This window comes from Cannabis sativa, chromosome 3 (assembly GCF_029168945.1).
Source record: "Cannabis sativa cultivar Pink pepper isolate KNU-18-1 chromosome 3, ASM2916894v1, whole genome shotgun sequence".
NCBI classification, from domain to species: Eukaryota; Viridiplantae; Streptophyta; class Magnoliopsida; order Rosales; family Cannabaceae; genus Cannabis; species Cannabis sativa.
Window position 1 is genome coordinate 21,904,092 of NC_083603.1, and position 24,501 is coordinate 21,928,592.

General features: G+C 38.9%; 2 long non-coding RNA genes across 4 annotated transcripts; both read left to right on the plus strand.

Annotated features, from left to right (window-relative positions):
• Positions 1-1,112: 1,112 nt before the first annotated feature.
• On the plus strand, positions 1,113-3,724 carry LOC133035675 (uncharacterized). Of its 3 annotated transcripts, none has more exons than XR_009686805.1 (6): positions 1,113-1,199; positions 1,494-1,584; positions 2,041-2,139; positions 3,061-3,101; positions 3,235-3,305; positions 3,713-3,724. It is a non-coding gene; the product is annotated as an uncharacterized LOC133035675 (long non-coding RNA). The 3 variants fall into 3 exon arrangements; XR_009686804.1 differs by lacking the exon at positions 3,713-3,724 and adding an exon at positions 3,565-3,615; XR_009686803.1 differs by lacking the exon at positions 3,713-3,724 and having other exon boundaries at positions 3,235-3,434.
• A 16,220-nt stretch (positions 3,725-19,944) lies between these two features.
• Positions 19,945-20,461, plus strand: LOC133035442 (uncharacterized). Its single transcript, XR_009686654.1, has 2 exons — positions 19,945-20,024; positions 20,114-20,461. It is a non-coding gene; the product is annotated as an uncharacterized LOC133035442 (long non-coding RNA).
• The last annotated feature ends 4,040 nt before the right edge of the window (positions 20,462-24,501 follow it).

Sequence of the window (24,501 nt, forward strand, 5' to 3'; positions counted from 1 at the left end):
TGACATCTGCCATGGTTAGGGATTCCTTTCCATATAATATAGTATCAACAAAGTGTTCAAAAGATTTTGGGAGAGAAGAGAGTAGAATTATACCTTGATCCTCATCATCTATCTTGACTCCAATATTATTCAACTCAAGAATAATTCTATTGAATTCATCAAGATGTTTCCTCAGCTCTTTACTTTCATCCATTCTCAAGGTGTAGAGCTTTTTCTTTAAGTACAATTTGTTAGCTAAAGATTTCTTAAGATAAATGTTAGCTAACTTACCCCAAAGGCCAACTGCAGTCTCTTCTTCAGAGACTTCCCTCAGAACTTCATCCCCAAGACTCAGCAAGATTGCACTGTGTGCTTTGATTTGAATCTCCTTCTTCTTCCTTTCATCTTCAATGGCTTTCATGGCTTCTGCATCAAGAGCTTCATACAGTCCTTGATGTACCAGTATGGCCCTCATTTTTAGCCTCCATAACCCGAAATCATTCTCACCAGTGAACTTGTCCATTTCGAATTTTGCCATTGACATTCTTGGATTCTCTGTGTTGAAATCGAGCAGTTCTTGAATTGATTAAGCCAACCTTGGCTCTGATACCATTTGTTGTGCAAGAACACAGCAAGAAACAACACAATTTAAGCAATAACAGAACAAAAGCAATAGATCAAATCAATCAATTAACTATGAACTGAAGTGAGAATGAATTGAATTGAATTCACCAAGAATTAATGAGACAAAGATTTGAATGTGAAGAAGAATCTTTATTGCTGAATTGTCTTTTATTACAATCAATGAGAGAGAGAGATACATAAACCAGAACATCAATCTGGTATAAACCAGAAACCTGTTACATTAATTCCTCACTTGAGGGAAGCCATTTCAAGAATGGACAATCCCTTTAACATCCCTCAATCAATTCTCTCAATGTATGTCTCTTCTCTCTGGATTACTCTCTTACTAGACAACTTAACAATGCATCAAAACTGTACCTAAAACAATAGACTAGAGTCCATTTTATAGAAGTAGGATGCAGCTGACTTGAGACCAACCGAATTCAGTTGGTTAGGTAAGTTAGTTGCTGATGTGGCAAACTAACAGTTTGCTTGTGTCTTAATTACAACACGAACAAACGCTACCATGGCGATTATCCCCTGAAATTTGCATCGTTCTTCTCCATCAGTCGGTCTCCATTCTTCACTCCGGCTAGGTAAGTTATCTTTCTCACTTTGACATCTGTTTAATTATTATCTAGAATATCTGAAATTTATGGGTTTGTAGATTTTACTCAAATTAAATTTTGATCATCATCTTCCAATTGGACAAATTGTCTTCTCAAACAATCATTTTCTCTATTTCATACAAGTTTTTAGTCTCGCTCACTTTTGATTTGCTTTCGATTGATGTATATCTAGACAGTACTTTAATATACATTGTTGCTTTGCGAAAGAGAGTTTTGATTTCACTCTGTTCTCATTTTCTTTCTATATATATTTGCAATTAGGTTTTTGAAATTAGGTTGGAAACTATAGTCGATAAACGAATTGATTCCTCTTCGCTGTTTCTATCGAACCATTGATCATCTTGTCAGACAGGTTTGCGTTTCAATTTTGTTGTTCTCACTTTGTTTCTATATTTATTTACGGTTAGGTTTTCGATATTTGATTCTTAGAAATGAATTCTTAGCAAATTACGATTTTTTGATTTTTAAGAGCAGTATGTATTTGTTCAAGACCAGTACTCCTTTCATGTGTGACATTCCCTTATTTGATTTTTAAGAGCAGTTTATTCTGCTTAGATCGAGAATATGAGATTGTGAGCTTAAGTTGGCACACTATGTATTTGTCTAAGAGATTTTACAGAGTATGTCATATAAGTTTTGGAATCATTTGTCGAGGAAGCAATTGGATGATCCACTTCCGAAAAGGAACCCTTATTTGATGAAGCACATGTTTTATTTTGGCTAAAGAGGTGGCTATGTTCTGGTTAAACTTAATAGCATTGTTATATGTTCTAGTTAAAATGATTTTTTTTTTCTTTTGTCTTTTCAGGAAAGTAAATTTTTGAAGTTCTTAAGGTTTATGTGGAACCCTCTATCATGGGTTATGGAAGCAGCAACTATTATGGCCATTGCACTGGCCAATGGAGGAGTGAGTACTTCTTTTCCCATTCTTTTTTTTTTTGTATGATATGCTCTGTTTTTAATTCTTACGCAAATTTGGTAAAAAAAAGAAAGAGGTCAAAATTTTTGTAATATTGTGATAAAATTGAACACCAGTAATTAAAGTTCTTCCTTTTTAGTTGCTATGATAATCTTTGTTCTGTTTTAGATAAAACCACCTGACTTTCTATAAGGCATCATTATAATAGTCTTGACCTCTTCTTTATTTTGTTATTTAATATAACTTGGGCTATTTATGTAGTATATTGGTATAGTATTTCCTTAGATACTAATTGATGCATAAGATCTCGTCTTGAGGAATTATTTAAAACCTCTCTGTATTTTTTTAGTTTCTGCTTACATGTAGTTGTTATATCAATAACAAAGATGCGTCCCAGAGCAGATCCTAGTTCATAATTTGCTTTATAATGATTATTGTTCTTGAGTACTACCGACTGAGTTTCTAGCAATATTCTCTTTTGAAACCGTTGAAATTTCATTTTTCTTGTCTATTGTTCTCGAGTACTACCGACTCAGTTTACGAATAACTAGAATGAGAGCTTGTTGTTGTTGTAAAGTAACTTGTTTATGAACAGAGAATTTTCCCTTTAACTATTGAGATTTGGATTTGTGTTTTACATTCTCTAAGACCAACTCCAAGTTCATAGAGTTAATTTTGGAGATAGGAGTGTTTTCTGACTCATTGTTTCTTCAGCACAAAGTAGTTATGAAGTTTTAGTATAATGCCCTTCATTCTCACATTTGAATTAATCTATACTACTTTACCGTTTAGAGTGAGTTAGATTTTATTTTGTATTGGTTGTTTTTTCATTTTCATTCAATCCATCTATTCTGATCTCATATTTTTGGGCTTAGTTTATTAAGGTTTGATTTACTTTATCTCCAACAGTTTTTAAAGAACGTGCAAAGTGATATGCTCCTCAAAAGTAGGTGAGAACCAAATATGATACAAGTTTTTGCTTCTCTATTCTACGTGTCTGGTTTAAATTCACTTATATACTTGTTTGTTTTTACCACCACATCAACTTGGATGGATTTACTTCATCTCCAACCGTTTTTAAAGAGCAAGCAACATGAGTCTGCTTAAGACACTATTCAAGCATTGGATGTTCTCAGGGATGCTCCATCGAAACTGTAAGATTCTTAATGCTACCTTATTTTATCATTTGAAAATGTCTTGGTCAGTAGTTTATTTTGGTTTGGGTATGTTGTTGTGTGACTTTATAAATTATAATAGTGTACTCTATGTGGTTCTATAGGAATGAGTTAATGCAAATGTTTTGTTTAAGAAATTTATTTTCTCAAGTAAAAAGCAGTTTCTATCTTGACAGCCACTATTGAGATGGTAAATGTGAATCATGGTAGTGAAATTCATGCTTGTGCTCTTAAATAGGTACCTGATACTGATGTCTTGGTTTGCTATGCTCTCATAAATATATACGCAAAGTGTGGTTTGGTCTCGTTTTTCTATTTGAACTTCTCAATTATGTATTTGATGCTTTACATACATGTATATTCGTGTTATATATTCTATTTTGCAGATTTTTTCATCAAAATTTTGAGAGAAGTTTCGATGTGTAGGATTTCAAGACTATGTAATGAGATTTATTACATTTATAAGGCCAAATCAGTTGGTGTGTTTGAGATTGAGTTTATTAGAATGTTGTATTTCATATTTTGGATATTTTGAATCACAAAGCAGGTATTATGAAATAAAATTAACTAGTCTTTTTAATTAATTGTGTTATGAAGAAGAAAAAAAAAAAGATAATGAAATTGAAAGTTTTCATTATATTTTAGGCTTTGACTTATGAGAATGATAACATAACACAAAAAATGTTTTATTATAAAATATAAGGGGAAGGAAATGTGTTATGAAACTAAAACAATAATTATTTTTTTAGCTTATAAAATGTTAAAAAGTATTACAAAAAAGAAAAAAAAAAAGTATTATTATTGAGTATTCTATAATAATAACTTTAAACTTATGAAAATAATAAAATAATACATATTATCGTAAATTATTCAATAACACTTTTAATATAAGTAAAAAAATATATCATGAAAAATAATAAAGATAACGCTTATTTAAACATATTAATGTATTAAAATAATAGTTAAAAAGTATTATAAAAATGTTTTTAATAATACTTTAGTATAAGTCATAAAAAATATTATGAAAAGTGGCATGACTTTTAATAACAGAGCCTTCCTTAATACATCAAAAAGTATTATGGAAAGATATTTATAATACTTTTTGGGTATTATAAAAAGCATTATTTCTTGTTGTGCTTAATAAATGTGTATATATCACTATTTTATGAAGTTATTAAATTATTATTAAGGATTCATTATTATTACATAAAAATAAAGTTAATAGTATTTCAGTGATTTTATATGATATAGCAAATTGATTTCAAAATTTCACAAAGACAAAATTATATAGATACTAAATGGTATTAATAAGATTGCTTAAAAGAAACTGTAGATTATTATTCATTTAGATACTATTTAGCATAATGTTTAATTATTAGAGAATGCAAGCTTAATTTGATTCTATATTGTTTAGTTAAATTGATAAGTACTTATTTGGATACTATTTAGTAATAGTATATAATTTGGGAAATTTACATGGTATATTAATTTTTGTCATTTTTTTACAAAAATACTACCAGGCGGTATTTTTTACTTTTTTACTGTGTTTTTTCATAAGTTTCATACTGCAGTATACTGTGTTAAATTTTCACTGGTGTTCTACTAGTGTTTTTTAGTTGTTCTACTGTTGTTTTAAGTTAATCTGTTTTGTGATTTACTAGTGTTTTATAAAAACACAGTATTTTTGAAAACTTTTCCGTGTGACAGTATTTTTGTAAAAATTAACCCAAATTCCAGTATTTTTGTAAGTTTCCCTATATTTTTTTATTATTATTATTTATTTTGATGTTATATTTTCTTTTTAGTATATATTAATCCTATTTTGTTTATAAGTTTTATTTGTTGAATTTATCAACAATATTATTGTATGTATTTTGTACTTTGTAGTATATAATTGAGTCTGTGTGTTTGATACTTTGTAGTACATAATCTCATTTAAATTTTGGCAAAATCAAAATAATAAAACAAAACAAAAATATATTATTGGGTAGTTAAATGCAAATTAAAAATAATAAAAGATACTATTAAGTAGTCAAATACAAAAGTAAATAAAAAGCTCATGTACTATTGGGTAGTTTTTTTGATAGATAATAATTAGTTGATCATATAGCAATAGTAAGATGTGATGTATGCTTAACAAAATAAAATAAAAATTGTAGTTAGCAATTATGAGAATGTAATTTATGGCTACATATGTTAATTATTTTTAAGAAATTAAATATTCAAAAACCATATTAAAGTTGCTATCATAAAGGAGTAAATCATACAATGGATGTAATTTTAAATTAAATCATTTAGGTATATATATAAATAGTATATATAAGTACGGTATATTAAGTTTGATATGAGATTTTGATTATTATTTTATGTATAGTGTGTAGTTATGTTAAATTCCCTTATTTTTTTGGGATTTAGTTGTTAGTAAAATGTCATGGAAAATTTACATATACCCACATTAAATTTAAATTAATTACAAATATATTACGTAGTTTTTATTATACCCATATTCTATAATCATTTATCATAAATAATTAACTTTGAAAATTTAATTATCAATTATATTAGGTAGTAACGTATATATAATTAATTATATTTATATCCTATTAAATTAATTCTTTTTCTTAAATAATCAATTTATTTCTTTATATATTTATAAATATAAAAGTTCACAACAACAAAAGTAATAATATTATTACTTTTGTTGTTGTTTAAATATAGATACTTTTTTTGTCCAAAAAAAAAAATAGATGCTTTTGTTTTTAATCAAAAAATTGAGTTTATATAATTTTGGTATTTAGATATCATATGGTATTCAATTAAAAAAAAAGAAGAAAAAAATGAAAGAAATTAAAAATTGTTATATGACAAAAATTGATAAATGTTTTCTTTATTTTGTTTTTTTGATACAATTTGATAATTAAATACAATAAAAATAGTATTAAAAATTGATAGTATCAAAATATTAATAATTAGTATTCACATATTTTTTTTTTTGCGATAATATACTGATATGTAAATTAATACTATTCAATATTGTATTTAATAATTGAGGTTTTTTGATTTGTACACTTTAAAATATATATATTTTTTTTTACATTTTTATAGAATTCTACATAGAAACCCCTATTGCAACTAGCGCTGCAACTTAAATCGCAAAAAAAAATTCGTATAGCAACCTACATAGAAACCACCGGAGAAACCACTTTACAAACCCAAACCGTAAATTTGAAAAAAAATTTAAAGTTAAAAAAAAAATGTGGGGTAATTGTCCTTAATAATTTGGTATCATATATTTAATTACTTATTAGTATTGTATTAATTTAATAATATTTGGTATCCAAAACGATTTGTTATAATATGCATTATGTTACTATTATATAATTAATGGTATCATATATAATTTTGTATTATTTGGTATATATCTAAATAACTACTAATTGGTATATAAATAAAACAAAAAAACTCATTAGTATATATTTAAACATTTAACTACTAATTAATAGTAGAAGTATATATTTTATGCTATATAATGTCCAAATACAATGAAAGTTTGATTGTAATGTTAGATTTCCATGAAAGATAATAATAACAAATTTAGAATCAATTCATATAAACAAATTTAGTATTGTATTAATTTAATAATATTAGTATTGCATGTATGGTTTTGTTTGAAAATATAACTAAAATCCATATCGGTTACACTGCAAACATCCTCAGTTCATAGTTAAAAATCTCAACAAGGAAGTAATGAAAAAATGGCTCCCTGTGTATAGTTTAGTTATATAATAAAAAGGGATGTCTTTTTTTATTTTGTTCATTTGTTTATATAATATACTGATGATTTTATAGGTGGAAAGATTTTTTGTTGTAATATATAACTTATTATTAGATTTCAATTAATAAAACAAACTTAAATATATATAGTTACATGCATATATATATATATATATCAAAATGATATCTTGGCATAAGCGGATTATAAGAATACAGTGGTAGCAAAAAATAATAAAATACCACTATCTAAAATCATACTCTATTATACCAAAATAGTTTTTCAACAGATAAGGAAGACTAGGGTGGACGGCGGAAAATGCTAACCACATCTCGCAACTGTTTAGGCATCGTCTCTGTTGACCGAGGTTTTCGGCAACTATTAAAATATAATTATAATAATGAGCTGTAAGAAAGTGAGATGAAGACTTTTTACGTGGTTGGGGCGTTAATGAGCCTTAGTCCACGAGCCACTGCTATTAATGGATGTATTTAATACAGATTCTACACTTGAGAGAATGTCTTTCTCTTAAATACAGAGAATGTTCTTGGTGAGTTTTTTTCTCTTCTTGCTCTTTTGCAACCAAGATTCTCCGACCCCCTTAAATGAGCTTTGAGGGGGTATTTATAGTGTTTTGGTGGGATAATCCCTAGAATTGTTCTTACACATGTGTCTGTAAGTATCCATAAAGTTGGGCATTTCCGATGAATATACCATGGGTGATGCATGGTCAAATCCCTAGGTGCTGTAGGGCTTTTATGGAGAATGTCCTTTTTGTCTTATGATTGACGTGACTCTTCGCAGAATAGCCGTCGCTAGACTTAAATGATCATTACTGTAGCGCTGCTGTTTGGGGGTTGTGCCGTCAGACTTTATTGCGTGTTACAGTCCCAACACGCTTCCTCCCATGCAGCATTAAATGCGACTTGATTTCTCGGGAGAGACCTGACACATCCCGGAGGGCCTTTACGCTATACTAGCTTCCGGGAGTGGCTTGTACTCCGGGTGTCTCCTCCGGGACCCATGTTAATAGCGCTTCCTGGTGGCATAAAAAGACTTAGCAAATCTTTCCAAGTTATCTGATCCACGTGTCCCCTCTTGACTGGTCCACGTATTTTGGGCGAATTTTGGAGCAACATTTACCCCCAAGCCTTGTTTACTTAGTAAAAATAAACCAAGGCTTGTTCAAGTGTCTCCGGTTGACCCCTCGTTTCCCTAGCTCGAGCCTCGAGCGCGTGGGGGCACATTAAATGATGTCATTTAATGCAGCAATATGTTTGTTTGCAGGAATGTTTCCAGCCGCCTCCTCGGTCTTCTGATATGACTTGGGGGCGCGTGAAGGTGTGTCTAATAATGGCATTAAATGCGGCGATTCACTTTTGCAGAGGTCGATTCGTTTCATGCCCCATGATTGATGCGGCGCATTGATGGTGTTAGACGGATACTCAAACGTTTCCACCGCCTTAATGGTAGATTGATCTGGTCCGTTGATTTATTGGGAATTCGAATCGAGCGTTTCCCCCACCGTGCGATTGGTAGGTGAAGACGCCTGTTCCTCATGCACTTTTGCCTATAAAAGCCACCACCTTTCCTTCATTTCGGTTACTTTCCATTCCTTGCCATTTCTGCTCGAATTTCTCAGAGAGAAAATTCCTCAAAGTAGCATAAACTTCTTTAACACTTAAACACTTCTTTTAATTTTCCAGTGTTCGGTTTTGCCAGTGCCTCTCAACTCTCATTCAACCATACTCAGTACCCCCAGTTCAACAGTCAACTGTAAGTTTCTTGCATCTTTAAATAATAACATGCTTACATTTACTTTGTTTGTTTTCTGGGTTCGCACTTAGAGACTTCTGGGTGTGTGAATGTTTGAGTTCTTCGAGTTCTGCTTTATGTTTACTGTGTTAGTTGTAGAGTCGCCATTGTCATGCCTCTGTTGTAGGCATACAGCTTTGTTTGAAGAAGGCCATGTGTTCTTCGTTTAGCAATTGCTTAGGGCATAGGAAGGCTTTTCTCTTTTCTTTTTCTTTTTGCAAAACCACTTTTCTGCGATTTTACTGCACCCGACACTTGTTCAGGGATTCTCTCCTGAGTTTCCCAGGTGACACGTGTCCGGAGGGGGCCTCTTTCCAGCGGTTAGGGGACCCCCACTCCCTTTTTCCTGATTTAGGGTTTGGCATGGGGCCTAACTGCTGGGTTTTTTCTTTTTGTTTTTCTCAGAACATAATATGTCTGCTTCTGGCTCGAAATCTTCGAAGAAGAAAGGGAAAAACATAGCCACCCTGGAGGAGGTTTCTCTGGGACCTGTTGCCCAGGAAGGGTACAAGTCCCGCGCCACTGGTTGGGAAGCGGCCGAGCTTCGATCGACCCTGACTTGCCCTCACCAGCTGGAGAACATCATTAATGTGGCTGGGATCAAACCCTCTACCTCAGGGACCTTCCACCGGCCTCCTCGTGACTCGGAGACGCCCAATCACAACTATGACGGCTTCGGGGCTTGGAGTCAGACCCATTTGATGGCCGGTGCTATGCTCCCGCTCCAGGATTATTTTGTTAATTTTCTTGTATTTGTCGGCCTTGCGCCATACCAACTTATTCCTCAAGCTTACCGCCTGCTCTCAGGCTTATTTATTTTTTACACCGCCCGCGGCTGGGGGTCTCCTAGCCCGGCGGAAATTTTGTATTTTTATGAACTTGTATCCGTCCCCAAGAAAGGGGACAAACTTAAAGACGGTTTTTATGGGTTCCGGATCCACCCTGCTAACGAGGGGATGGTTCCGTATAATAGGCAGACTCATGTTAAGGAGTACCGCCACCGATTTTTCTTCTCGTCCGGGTTCAGGGCCGTGGACCACCCGGAGCTTCTCACGGAGTGGGTGCGGATCCCACCTTACCAGCGGACGCTCCCCACTCAGGCTTTCCTTCGAAGGGCCCAAGCCTTCGCCTCCTACGACCACGCCGATCTTGATGTCGGGGGCTTGGTCACCACGGAGAATTGTAGAAAGGCTAAACTTATCCTTTCTCATCAATCCGTGGATGACTCCAACCTCTCCAAGGTCATCTGCCCTAATGTGAGGGCGCCGGTTGCGGAGAAGGCCTTTCGGGATGAGCTCATTGCCACGGCAGAGAAGAAGTATCAAGATTATCTCTACCGGAAGGCCCAGGAGAAGGCGTATTCTAAGGCCCAGGCTGCCTCTGGGAGAGGGCTTCGCGTGGGGAGTCCGGTGGTGCGAAGGAGCCAAGCCATTGGCGGGAAGTCCGAGGTAAAATTTTTTGACAAGATTCTTCAAGAAGAGATTGGGGGTCCTTCCGCCGGGGGGCCCCTTCGTCTTGAAGGTTCTTCTCCGAGAACCGTACTTCCGGCCTCGGCCTTCGGCCCCGAACCAAACTCGGGTGCTCCGTGCTAGCACTTCCGTGCGGTGGTAAGTCTCCCTTGATAATTCACTATGTCCCTTCCGTTGATGAATATACCAGTCGTAGGCCCATAGGGTTCGACGAGCGTCTCCGTAGGTTTAAGATGCCGTCGACCCGGTGGGGGGATCATTTGAAGGAATTTTATTTTACGAACTTAGGAGATTACCTAGGTCGGTCCCGGATGGGCCCCGGCCCTCCGGAACCTATTCCCTTAGGTCCGTCGGCTTACATAGCGTCCAGCTGGTTCCGGCCCTCGGACAGTTATCTTGGAGATGATGCTGCCAGCATTAAAGTTCGGGACTTTGCTAGGGCCGAATTAGGAAGTCCGGGTAGGAGTAGTTTATTTGCTGCACCTTTTGTAAGCAGTTTCTCACGAACTTCTAACACTTGCTTATTTTATTGGAACAGGTACCTCCATGGATGCCATCCTGGAACAGCTTGCCGGGGTCCATACTCCGGTGGCTCCTCCGGCTTTCACCCCCTCTCCCCCGGCTCCTTCCTTGAAGGTTCCTTCCGGCGCTCCTCCCGAAACCATTGACTTAGTGGATGACGAGGAGGTGCTTCCGGGAGAAGGCCAAGGGAAAGGCTGGGACTTCTCGGAGGATGCCGCCGAGGGTACTGGAGAGCCTCAAGCCCTTCCAGTGGTAGCAGAGGAGGACGAGGAGGAGCCTGAAGTGGCTCTTATTCGCAAGCGTAAGGGCAAGATGATTGCCCAGGACGAGCCGAAGAGGCCTCGGAGGGCCGACACTCCTGCTCATGGCCTAGACGGCGGGGTTTCTCCGATGGAGGAAAATCCTGCTCCTCCTCACATTGATCTTACCCCGATTCCGGGGGATGAGGTGAGGCAGGAGCTTCGCATAGCCAAACACAACTACGCTATGGACGAGTACTCCCGGGGATATGCCGAGGTGGAGGCCCTTAGGAGGATTCTGCGAGCTGAGGTTGAGGCGAGCATCAACCATCCGGACTATCATGATCCGTGGAACCTCAACCTGGACCCTTTAACGGACTGGTTCCGTCCCCTCCTAGGGCCCACTTTGGCTCCCTTTGCCGCGGAAATGACCGGTGAGTTCGCTTCTCATACACGCTGTGCGCCCAAACGGTTCGCCACTTGCGCTTCCTTGAACTCCATCTTCCAGGTCCAGGACCTCAGCCATTCCCTCACAGTGGTAAGTACTTTGCAATTTTTTGCGTTTCCTTTTTGTTGTTTGTATTTTGTTTTCTTCCTTTGAGAAATTTTTTCTTATACCCCGTTATGGTTCAGCTTGCTGCTGAGGCTGGTCGCCTCTCCAGGAACATCATAAACCATGGCTTCGCTCTGTCCGACTTTGGGGATATGAACGACGTCAGGAAGGTCCTCCAAGACCTCACAGCGGAGAGGCAGATCTACCAGGAGGCTGCCGAGCGCCAGGAAGCAGCGGCCAAGGCCAAGGAAGAGAAGGCCAAGGCCAAGGAAGAGGAGGCCATCCGGAGGGAGGCTCAGGCGGAGGCCATGATCCAGGCCGAGGCCCAGCGGAGAGGCAGGATGGAGGCCCATCATCAGGAGGAACTAAGGGCTCAAACCGAGGCTGCCGAGAAGGCCAGGCGAGATCTTCGGGAGGCCAGGGAGGCTTTGGATGAAATGGCCGCCAAGGTGAGGTCTCTAGAGGAGACTCATCAGTCGGATATCGAATCCAAGGCCGCTCTAGCTGCGGAGTTGAAGGAGCTTCGGGACTACAAAGATCAGTCTATCAGGAAGGCCAAGAGGGCCGAGCTCCTTTCTCCTGTCTCCTGCGCCCGGTGCCCGAAGCGCTTTGACGATGGTGTCTACATGGCTTGGGCCACCAACGATCAGAGTATCAAGCTCACTTTTTATCCCAAACCCGAGGACATGATTGCCAAATTTCGGGAAAAGAAGAAGAGGCTTGATGCTGAGCTTGAGGCACGGATTGGACCTCGTCTTCCACCGGCGGCTGACTGAGCTGCCATATTATTGACCCAGATTTTACCCGTTCTTCTTATAACTTCTTTTTTTTTTGTTTGTACATACTTGCTGCTGCCTTAGAACAATTTACATACAGGCGGCAGCTTTTATTTGAAGGGGAGACAATTTAAGGCCTGTCCCCGGGCCATTTACATGTGTATGACCTACCCTTCGGGCTAGGATATTTTTTTTTATTTATTTATATATATATGCGATCTCTTTTTTTTTTCACACTTTATATATTTCAACCTGTCCTTTGGCTCAGGGTTTTTATACTTACGCTCTTTATTTTTGCGCATGTTTTTTGACCTGCCCTTTGGGTCAGGATATTTTACTTAGCTTGACCTGCCCTTTGGGTCAGGATATTTTACTTAGCTTGACCTGCCCTTTGGGTCAGGATATTTTACTTAGCTTGACCTGCCCTTTGGGTCAGGATATTTTACTTAGATTGTTTTTGTTTGTCCGTGCGGTATACCCTAGTACCCCCCTGAGTGGCATAGAAACTTTGTTTTTAAGGCACTCAGTTTTATTTAATATAAAGGAGGCATGCATTTGGACGGTACAAACCCCTTGAACAAAATCTAAGTTTAATTCGCTACTGGTAATATTTTCTGAGGTGATCGGCATTCCAGGCTCTCGGGACAGTAGTTCCGTCCATTCTTTTCAATTTGTAAGTGCCAGAACCGATTTCGTCCTCGATTTCATATGGTCCTTCCCAATTTGGTCCAAGTACCCCCACTCCGGGTTCTTGGGTGGCTGGGAAAACCCTTCTTAGGACCATATCCCCAATAGCGAATTTTCTGTTTTTAACCTTGGAGTTAAAATACTTGGTCACCTTCTTTTGATAAGCGGCCATCCGTATTTGGGACTCATCCCGGAGTTCTTCGACTTGATCCAAAGCTTCTTGGAGCAGGGCCTGATTGGTGGCCGGATCGTAAGTCGTCCTCCTGTGGGATGGGAATAATGTTTCCACCGGGACCATTGCTTCACAACCGTACGCCATTGAGAACGGCGAGTGACCGGTTGTGGTTCTGAGGGTCGTCCGGTAGGCCCACAATACCCTTGGCAATTCTTCAGGCCAGTTATTTTTACAAGCCAGCAGCTTCTTTTTCAAGGTGACCTTTAGGATTTTATTGACTGCTTCCGCCTGGCCGTTTGTCTGAGGCCGGGCTACCGCGGAGAAGCTTTTCACTACTCCGTGTTGGTTGCAGAAGTCAGTGAATTCCTCGCAATCAAATTGCTTTCCATTGTCTGAGACTATCTTGTGAGGCAAGTCGTATCGACACACTATGTTTTTGATAACAAAGTCCAACGCCTTCTTAGCGGTTATTGTCTTCATAGGCTCAGCCTCTGTCCACTTGGTGAAGTAGTCCACTGCTACTATTGCATACTTTACTCCTCCTTTTCCCGTAGGTAGAGACCCGATGAGATCTATGCCCCAGACCGCGAAGGGCCAGGGGCTGGTCATCAGAGTGATCTCATTTGGAGGAGCTCTCGGTATGTTTGCGTACCTTTGGCACGAGTCACACTTTTGGACATAGTCTATACAATCTTTTTTCATTGTTGGCCAGAAGTATCCCTGCCTCAATATTTTCTTTGAGAGGCTGGGTCCTCCCGTATGATCTCCACAGAACCCTTCATGGACCTCCAGCATGATTTGTCTAGCTTCAGGGTCCGATACACACCTTAAATAAGGCATGCTGAGTCCTCTCCGGTAGAGAATTTGATCCATCATTACATAACGATGAGCCTGATACTGAATCTTTCGAGACAGTGCCCTCTCTTGGGGCAACTCACCTGTGGTTATGTATTTTATGATGGGGACCATCCAGCTGGGTTCTTGCCCAACCGTTTGTGTGGTCTCTTTTATTTTGATGCTTGGCTCTGCCAAACGTTCCACTGGTACTACCCCCAGCTCTTCAATTTCGCTGTCCGAGGCTAACTTAGCCAGACAGTCCGCGTGAGCGTTCTTTTCTCGGGGGATTCTTTCTATTTTATAGTCCGTGAACTCGTGGAGCAGTTCTCGGACTATTGTTACGTCCGCGGCCATCCTTTCGCCGCGAGTTTGGTATTCTCCGGAAACTTGGTTTACTACCAGCTGAGAATCGCTGTAGACTTCCACCCTCTTGGCTCCTATAGCTTTAGCCAATTTTAGCCCTGCTATCAGGGCCTCATATTCAGCTTCATTATTCGAAGCTGTGAAGTTGAATCGGAGTGCTGCCTGGAGCCGCAACCCAGTGGGTGATATCATAGCCACTCCGGCTCCTGAACCGTTTTCATTTGAAGCTCCATCCACAAATACTCTCCAAGTGGGAATGGGTGGCTCCGGTGTATTGGCTGTTGCCTCGACTTCATTACATTCAGTGATGAAGTCCGCCAAGGCTTGGCCTTTTATGGAAATCCGGGGCACGTAATGTAAGTCGAACTGACTCAGTTCCATTGCCCATTTGAGGAGTCTTCCGGACGCTTCAGGCTTTTGGAGAACTTGCCGGAGTGGATGATTGGTCAAAATTCTGATCGGATGGGCTTGGAAGTATGGTCTCAACTTCCGTGATGCCATCAGGAGGCAGAATACTAACTTTTCAATAACCGGGTACCTTGTCTCGGCCCCTACCATGCGTTTACTAACATAGTATACGGGGTGCTGAATTTTTTCTTCCTCCCGGACCAACGCAGCACTGACCGCATGCTCGGAGACGGCCAAGTAAAGGAACAAGTCTTCTCCAAGGACAGGTTTTGATAGGATAGGAGGTTTGGCCATGTGGTCTTTTAACCTTTTGAATGCCTCCTCGCATTCATCCGTCCATTCGAACTTTTGGCATTTCTTCAGTATGTTGAAGAAGGGTATGCACTTGTCCGTGGACCGTGAGATAAAGCGGCTCAGTGCGGCTACCTTTCCGGTCAAACTTTGCACATCCTTATGCTTTTTGGGGGATGGCATGTCCAGGAGAGCTTGGATTTTCTCCGGGTTCGCCTCGATCCCCCTTTGGCTGACTATGAAGCCCAGGAATTTTCCCGACTTGACCCCGAAGGTGCATTTTTTCGGGTTGAGTTTCATGCCGTATCTCCGGACGACTTCGAAACATTCTTCTAAGTCGCTTGCATGACTGTTGCATGCTTTGGATTTGACGAGCATGTCATCTACGTATACTTCCATGTTTCGTCCCAGGAGGCTTTTAAAAATCCGGTTAACCATTCTTTGATAGGTTGCTCCGGCGTTTTTCAGTCCGAAAGGCATGACTAGGTAACAGTATACCCCCTTATCGGTCCTGAAGCTAGTGCACTCACAGTCCGCCGTATGCATTTTTATTTGGTTGTACCCGTATAGGCATCCATGAAAGATAGCAGTTTAAATCCGGACGTGGCGTCCACCATCTGGTCGATCCTGGGCAGCGGAAAGCAGTCTTTTGGGCAGGCTTTGTTTAGATCTGTGAAATCTATACAAACCCGCCAAGTCCCGTTTGGCTTGGGCACCAGGACCGGATTGGCCAGCCATTCCGGATAGTATACGTGGCGGATCATGCTATTGGACAAAAGTTTATCCACCTCTTTCTCTAAGGCCTCGGCTTTCACCGAGTCGAGCGGGCGTCTCTTTTGCTGTACAGGGGGCATGTCCGGGTTGACATGGAGTACATGGGTGATGACATGAGGGCTGATGTCGGTCATGTCTTCTTGGCGCCATGCAAAAATGTCGATGGCGCCCTTCAGTGTTTTTATTATTTTATCTTTTTCTTCCGGATCCAGGCTTCTTCCTATCCGGAGTACTTTGGTGGAGTCGTCGTCGCACACTGGTATTTCTTCGACGTCCTCCATTGGTTCTACGACCCTTTCGGATCCTATGCGAGGATCCAGCTCGTCTTCTTCAGCCCTCTCTATTTCAGGGGGCCCCCGGACCATGAGTACTGGCAAGTGGGTGGCAACATTGTAATATTGCCTGGCCTCTCCTTGATTTCCCCTCACCGTTCCGACTCCGGCTTCCTGGGTAGGGAATTTTAGGCATAGGTGTCGGATTGAAGTTATTGCACCAAAGTCGACGAGGGCCGGTCGGCCTAAGATTGCGTTGTAGGCATTGGACGGTCTACCACCACAAAGGTGCAATACTTGAATGTGCTTTGGGGGGTATCCGGGCACAGGGTAACTGGGAGCCTGACTTTTCCCATCGGGATTAGCGTTGTCCCGTTAAACCCTGTGAGCTGCGATCCACTAGGAGAGAGGTCCCGGTCGGTCAATCCTATCGCAGTGAAGGCCTCTTTGAAGAGCAAGTTCACGGAACTTCCATTGTCAATCAGGACCCTAGCCACCACTTTATTTGCAATGGGGGTCTCTATGACCAGCGGGTCGTGATGAGGAAAGCGCACCGTCTTGGCGTCTTCTTCCGTGAACGTTATGGGTTGGTCCATTAGCCGAGGCCTTTGAGCTGGGAGTTGAGTGACCTCCCACACCTCACTGTGCCTTGCGGCCTCGGCATACCTCTTTCGCTCCTTTCGAGTGTTTCCTCCGATATGGGGACCTCCGGAGATCATGGCTACCCGTCCATTAGGCCGGGGCGGTAGTCCGGGTACATGATGGGCGTCACCTGCGGGAGCAGCTGGAGGCAATACTCCTGCTGTACCCCCTGGTGTTCCCGAAGGCATACCCCCTGCCACCTGCCCCGGGTTAAGGTGGGGTAACCTATTTTTGATCCACTCATAGAGGTGGCCCAAACGGATCAAATTTTCAATCTCATCTTTGAGATTTTTACACTCATTGGTGCTGTGGCCAATGTCGTTGTGATACTCGCACCTTTTACTCGGATCTCTCCGGGAGCTGTCTCTGTACAATGGCTGGGGTCTCCGGTAGTGCGTATTCTGCCTTGTGGCAAAATATACACGTTCCTGAGAGTCCGTGAGCTCTGTGTACTGGGTGTATTGGGGTGTGTACCCCTTCTTTTGGCGCTTCTCTCCCGTTCGGGTGCTGCCCTTGGAAGACCTTTTGCTTCTCGACCCCTGGGTAGGGCCTGTCAAGCTAGCGGTCGGGGCAGCCTGTGAAGGAGTCCGTCCATTCACCCCGGACGGGTTGCCGTAATGGGAAGATGCCGGGGGCAAAGCTTGGCCCTGGCTGTATCCGGGAGTAGCAGAAAACTGTATGCCACTTACCGGAGGGGTCGCGGTCGGGACGCACCGAGGCGACACTCCCGGCATGTATCCCGGCTATCCCGGTGGGATAATAGCATCCGTAAGCCACGATCCGGGCTTCTTCGAGGTTAATATATTTTTGGACTCGCTTCGGAAGTCCTGAAGGCTAGCAGCGCCTTCTTGCTGTAATTCGTTCCAGAAGGGAGTCCCAGTGCGGATTCCTGCTTGGAGAAGCGCAAGCTGTTGTCCGTCGTCGACCTTCTTGGTCTTCGAGGCTTTCTCTCGGAACCTCTTGATGTAATTCTTCAAGGTCTCGGTGGGTAGTTGCTTGATGTTGGTCAAAGCACTAACCTCCAAGTTGACCTTCCTGGCGGCGACAAATTGCCTTCGGAAGTTGGTTTGGAGTTTGTTCCAACATCCCACCGATCCTGGTTCCAATTTCTTGAACCATTCCTCTGCCGATCCGCTCGTAAAGGAGGGGGAAGCATAAGCATTTGGCGTCGTTGCTGACCCGCATGACTGTCATGACTCGGTTGAATCGTGACAAGTGATCACTGGGGTCGGAGTTCCCAGTATATGCCGCCATTTCGGGCATCTTGAAGTTTTTAGGGAGCTCCGCCTCCAGGATATGTTTAGCACAAGGCTCCCGATCCTCACTGTCCGAGTCGGAGTCATCTCCCTTCTGCCTCCGGGAGACTCGGGCAATATCTTTTCGGAGTATGGCAAGCTCTGCCATAATCCCTTCGTTTACAGTACCCGAGGAGACTACGGGTCTGTATCTTTTTTGGTCAAGGTGATCCCGGAGGTCACCTTGATTCCCATTGATTTGATTCCTCAGATCAATGGGTGGACATCTCTGTCCCCCTCTTCCTCTACCCCCTGGTTCCTGGTGCACGGAAACGCTTTTCCGGTCCCCTCGATCCTGAGGGCCAAGACTCCCTCTTTGGGGCTTGCCCCTCTGCGGACCTTTCCCTTTAGGGAAATCTGAGCGGACCTTACGCGGATCCTGCGCCTTTTTCTTTCGACCGGGGGCAGAAGTAGGGTTTTTTGTTTGGTTTTCCTCAGCAGGGTGCCTTATAGGGCTAGGCTCCCTAGGCCTTTGCTGCTGGGAATTAGGTGAGGACGTTGCTGGCTCCCCGTCGAGTCCAGCGGCCATCGCCTTAGGATGCACGTGAATACCAGCTGCCTCCATGGCTTTCTGCATGGCTAGCATCACTTCATGCATTTTTTGATTTTGCACTTTCTGAGCTTCGATCTCGGCTTCATGATCGATAGCTTTTTGTCTGAGGAGCACCAGCTCTTGGTAGCTTCCATCATCATAAGCGTACTCGTCGAGGTGTTCCTCGTGGTTTTCATCGGGAACTATTCCTTCTTCTTCTTCCTCGGACTCCTCTGCTGCCCTTGAGGCTACATCTTCCTCATTGGGATCTTGAGCGTCTTCTAGAGGGCGAGGATGACGTGTAGCTCTTGTCTCCACCATTATCGTGAAGTTAAATGCTTGTTGTGAAGCAGCTTTCCTCAGCTCTCAATGAAAGCACCAAAATGTTGACCGAGGTTTTCGGCAACTATTAAAATATAATTATAATAATGAGCTGTAAGAAAGTGAGATGAAGACTTTTTACGTGGTTGGGGCGTTAATGAGCCTTAGTCCACGAGCCACTGCTTTTAATGGATGTATTTAATATAGATTCTACACTTGAGAGAATGTCTTTCTCTTAAATACAGAGAATGTTCTTGGTGAGTTTTTTTCTCTTCTTGCTCTTTTGTAACCAAGATTCTCCGACCCCCTTAAATGAGCTTTGAGGGGGTATTTATAGTGTTTTGGTGGGATAATCCCTAGAATTGTTCTTACACATGTGTCTGTAAGTATCCATAAAGTTGGGCATTTCCGATGAATATACCATGGGTGATGCATGGTCAAATCCCTAGGTGCTGTAGGGCTTTTATGGAGAATGTCCTTTTTGTCTTATGATTGACGTGACTCTTCGCAGAATAGCCGTCGCTAGACTTAAATGATCATTACTGTAGCGCTGCTGTTTGGGGGTTGTGCCGTCAGACTTTATTGCGTGTTACAGTCCCAACACGCTTCCTCCCATGCAGCATTAAATGCGACTTGATTTCTCGGGAGAGACCTGACACATCCCGGAGGGCCTTTACGCTATACTAGCTTCCGAGAGTGGCTTGTAGTCTGGGTGTCTCCTCCGGGACCCATGTTAATAGCGCTTCCTGGTGGCATAAAAAAACTTAGCAAATCTTTCCAAGTTATCTGATCCACGTGTCCCCTCTTGACTGGTCCACGTATTTTGGGCGAATTTTGGAGCAACAGTCTCTACTACAATCAACAACCGAGTCATGGATTCTGCAGTAATTCCATTTAGGTGGATGTATTCCATTGCACTCTCTATTGCTGAAATACCATTGTGCACGCGTTGGAGGTAAACTTCTTGTTGAGGTGTTAACGGAGCCCGAATACTAAATCTCCAACCATTTACACTTGACCGGGTAATGGTAATCATGTCTGTAGGCAGTGGGGAAGTTATAGGTACTTCGAAACGTCTTCTTTGTCCATTTGGAAGACTATGAACTTCAGGACTTCGACTTCGAACTCGGGATGCAGGAGGTTGATTCTCAGAGTTGCTAAATGAGCCATTGCTATCACTAGATGAACCATTAGTTATAGTATTAGTGTTATTTTGTAACTGATGATACATTGCAGATAATGCATTTGAAGAAGGCATCTCTGTATCATGCAAATTATACAACAACAACTCTTTTATATACCTCCTGAGACCATACAACCACAACTCCCTTATATACCTCCTCAGACCGACTCTCTTTTCAAAAATAGTGATAATAAAAGTGTATTATTTAATTTTTTTAATTTATTATATAAAAAGAAAATATGACTTTGATACACATGTCCTTCATTATGACTCAGCCTATAACTATTTTAATTAAAAGTAATACATTATTTATGAAAAAGTAATACAATAGGTGAGGCTCTAGAGTGTAATTATTATTCTTTTATAGGTTGCTGCTTCAGATCACATGGGACAACATGCAGGTGGTGGGGCCGAGAGATTGTTCAGTATACATAGGGTATCAACACGTGGCAAGAGGGGATATTTCAGCCATTTGTGCTTTGGGCTTTTGAGAAGACTTTAATTAATTCTCATTTCAACACGTGGCAACATATCTTGGCTGAAGCTTTTATAAATTACTTTTATATATATAAATTAGGTAACCTAATTGTGCCTCCTGCCATTTAATAGAAATTTTTTATGTATAATTTTAGAGTAAAAATTACATATTTAAATAATTGTTAATATTTTTACAAAATAACATATAAATAATTATCTCATTTATAGTTTTAAAATAAAAAATTATTTTTTAGTTTTAAAAATTACTTTACTATTAGTTATAGTTGCATATAGTCTAATTACATTTGAAATACATTATATCTTTATTTATATTTTATTAGTGTACATAATATCATTTGTAAGGATATCTAACTTCACTTAAAAGAGAAGGAATAAAAAAGACATGGAAAAGAAAATATAATATTTGAATAAAGAATGTTACTTCACAATTAAAAAAAATAATGTAAAAATAGGTATCGCTAAAAATATGAGATGTTATCTCATTACTCTTAAACTTTCATTTGCATAAACACTTAAAATATTTTTGGGCAATGTGAGATTATTACTGATTATGTATAAATGATATGATATTTTTTTTAGTGTAAACTTGATGGTCTCCAAAAGTTATAAAAATACATTACGAAAAATATTAGAGGCCATCTCATTATCCTTAAACTTTTCTTTTATATAAATATGTAGATATAAATACATAAAAATATAAATATTTGTTATCTCAATTTCTGTCCGAACAACGTGACGCACTCTAAGGGGTGACACGTGGAGATGCAAAACAGCTGAAAATGTAGAGTTTATTTGGCTGTGTTTTCAGTTTTCAGTTTTTAAAATTGTATTTTTAAAAGTGAGAATAGAAAACAGTTTTTTATCATTTTAAAAATTTAATGGTGTTTGGCACAAATTTTTAAAAACTGTTTTTAGATTTTTTTCTTACGAAAAAAATCAATATTTTAGCACCATACCATGACATTAACCCATCCGGGTCTAGGTTCGTGTATGGTTTTGGGTATATGATCCGAGTATGTGAGCAAAATATAATATATAATATGTTAGACAAAAAAAATTGTTTTTGAAAATTAAAAACAACATTGAGATGTTTTCTGTTTTCTAGTTTTTTAAAACTCAATTTTTAAAAAACAGTTTTTAAAAATTTTTGCCAAACGACCCCTAATAGTTTTTAAAAACTGTTTTCAATTTTAAAAAACAAAAAACAGTTTTTAAACTTTAAAGCCAAACAACCTCCTAGTCATCTGCTCCCCGGGGATGAATGTATTGCCAGACAACTTGAATTAGCAAAAAGTTAGGCTAACTGTACGGAGTAAACAAACAAAGTTAGGTATTATTACTGTCAAAATTTAAACTTATTTATTTATCTACAACCGATAATGAAACTTAAGTATTTACGCCGCAAATTAGTCTCTAATATTTTAATGAAACTGATGTAATATATTTTTATGATAAAAACATCTTATTTGGATTTAATTTTATTTTTGCTTACGGTAAAAATTATAGTATTTATTATGACACAGAGTAAATATATTTTTTGGCACAAATAGTCGCAGTGGTGGGCCACCACATAGAATGGGAAGTTTTTGGCCAATGTGTGTTTCTAACATCCATATATCAAATACAAGTTAGAAAAGTCACCCAAAGCTCCATAATTATTACTATATATATTTTTTTTAAAAAAAAAACAGAAAAAAAGTTTCTAACCGTATAAAAAATGTTTGAGAAAATAGTAATAAGTTTTTTTTTGCACATATTTTATACTTAATTAATATAAAGTATACAAAATTGTAAATTGCCCTAGAAATAATAACATATTTTTTTTTTTTATAAAAGGTAACTCATTGATATCTTCTTGGCATAATGATAAGGAACCAATTTTTATAATAATATTATTTATAAATTTTATTAATAAACTATGTAGTAATTTTCTGATAAGATATTTTTTTTAATAATTTATCAAAATTACTCTATAAAGTTGACTTATTTAAAATACTACATTGTAACTTTTAGATCTAAAATAATAAAACACTTTCTACTAACTTTAAGAATTGGTGGCATTGTAAACTTTGTTTAAGACATTTAGTTACCTTTTAGATACTAACACAAAAATATATGCTTTACACATATTAAAATGATCATCTTCAAAAATTGATCATGCTAGTACTTTTTTGAGCTAAAATAATTAGTGGTACAACTAGAATTATTTTTTGAAAAATTTATTCTAAAATAGAAATGAATATTTTTTTAAAAGTGAAAAAAGAAGACACTGTTGGGTTTTATGCCCTAAATAAAACTCATTTCAATATAATCAGATTTACTCATTAATATAGATCAGAAATAACATTTAATGTTGCATGGTTCACATGATTTATTTCATGATTATATGTACATAATGTATAGATTCATCTGAAACCCTTTTCACATACTTGATCCTGTTTATTGTGCCGTCAACACATTGGAAAGTAAACATGACTATGTGAATAAAGTTTCCTAGATTTATCAGACACAGGGTTTTACTGATATGATAATCTACAACAAGAGTTTACTTGTATTTGGAGAAATACTATGTTCTTTCCAGAACATTGGTTAAAGTAAAGCTCAGGTTGGATGCATGGAGTATGCATCGGAAGGGACCGATATTGAACTTTGACTTAGATTTAATTAAACTTACCGTAGAATCTATTCAAGTCAATATCGCCAAGTTGATCCTAGATCAAATGATCTTAATCCTGTTATGATTAGGCTCAATCTTGAAAGGTTATTCGTGTTCTTTGATTTGTTAGTTAAGCCTACTTTTAGGTCAGGGTGATACGTACATTTTGGGAACACGGTAGTGCAATTGAGTGGGAGCGCTAGCATAAACATGGAATCTATAGCTTCTATCTGGCGAATAGTAAGCAAAGGATGATCACCTTCGAGCTTGACCAAACGAAAATAAATGGTGGAGATCTCATTTCACATAAGCTGAAATATCATTTATACGAGGTCAAGTGTTTTACGGATAAAATACATAGTAGGGTGTTACGGTAATTTAATCCCTTTACTGTGTAGATCATTCATATAGAGGATAATTGATCACATTAGGATTATAACAATGGATAACTAATGATGTGTCTATATGGTGGAACATATAGAGCATTCTATATACTGAGAGTGCAATTCTAAGTTCTATGCGTGGATTCAACGAAGGATTAATAAGTTAGTGAATTTCAGTGCTAAATTCTTGATCTACTTATTGGAAGCTCGGTTATATAGACCCATGGTCCCCCCACTAGTTGAGATAATATTGCTTGTAAGACTCATGTAATTGGTTTTGATTAATCAATTATAATTCACAAATTAGACTATGTCTGTTTGTGAAATTTTCACTAAGTAAGGGCGAAATTGTAAAGAAAGAGTTTATAGGGGCATATTTGTTAATTATGATACTTTGTATGGTTCAATTAATAAATATGATAAATGACAATATTATTTAATAATTATTTATAGTTATTAAATAGTTAGAATTGGCATTTAAATGGTTGAATTAGGAAATTGGCATTTTTGAGAAAATTAGATACAAAAGGTGTTAAAATTACAAAATTGCAAAAAGCAAGGCCCAATCCATTAAAGGTATGGCCGGCCACCTATTGTAGTATTTTAAGTTGATTTTTTCATTATTTTAATGCCATATAATTCAAATCTAACCCTAGTGGAATGCTATAAATAGATAGTGAAGGCTTCAGGAAAATTACACTTTTCTTCAAAC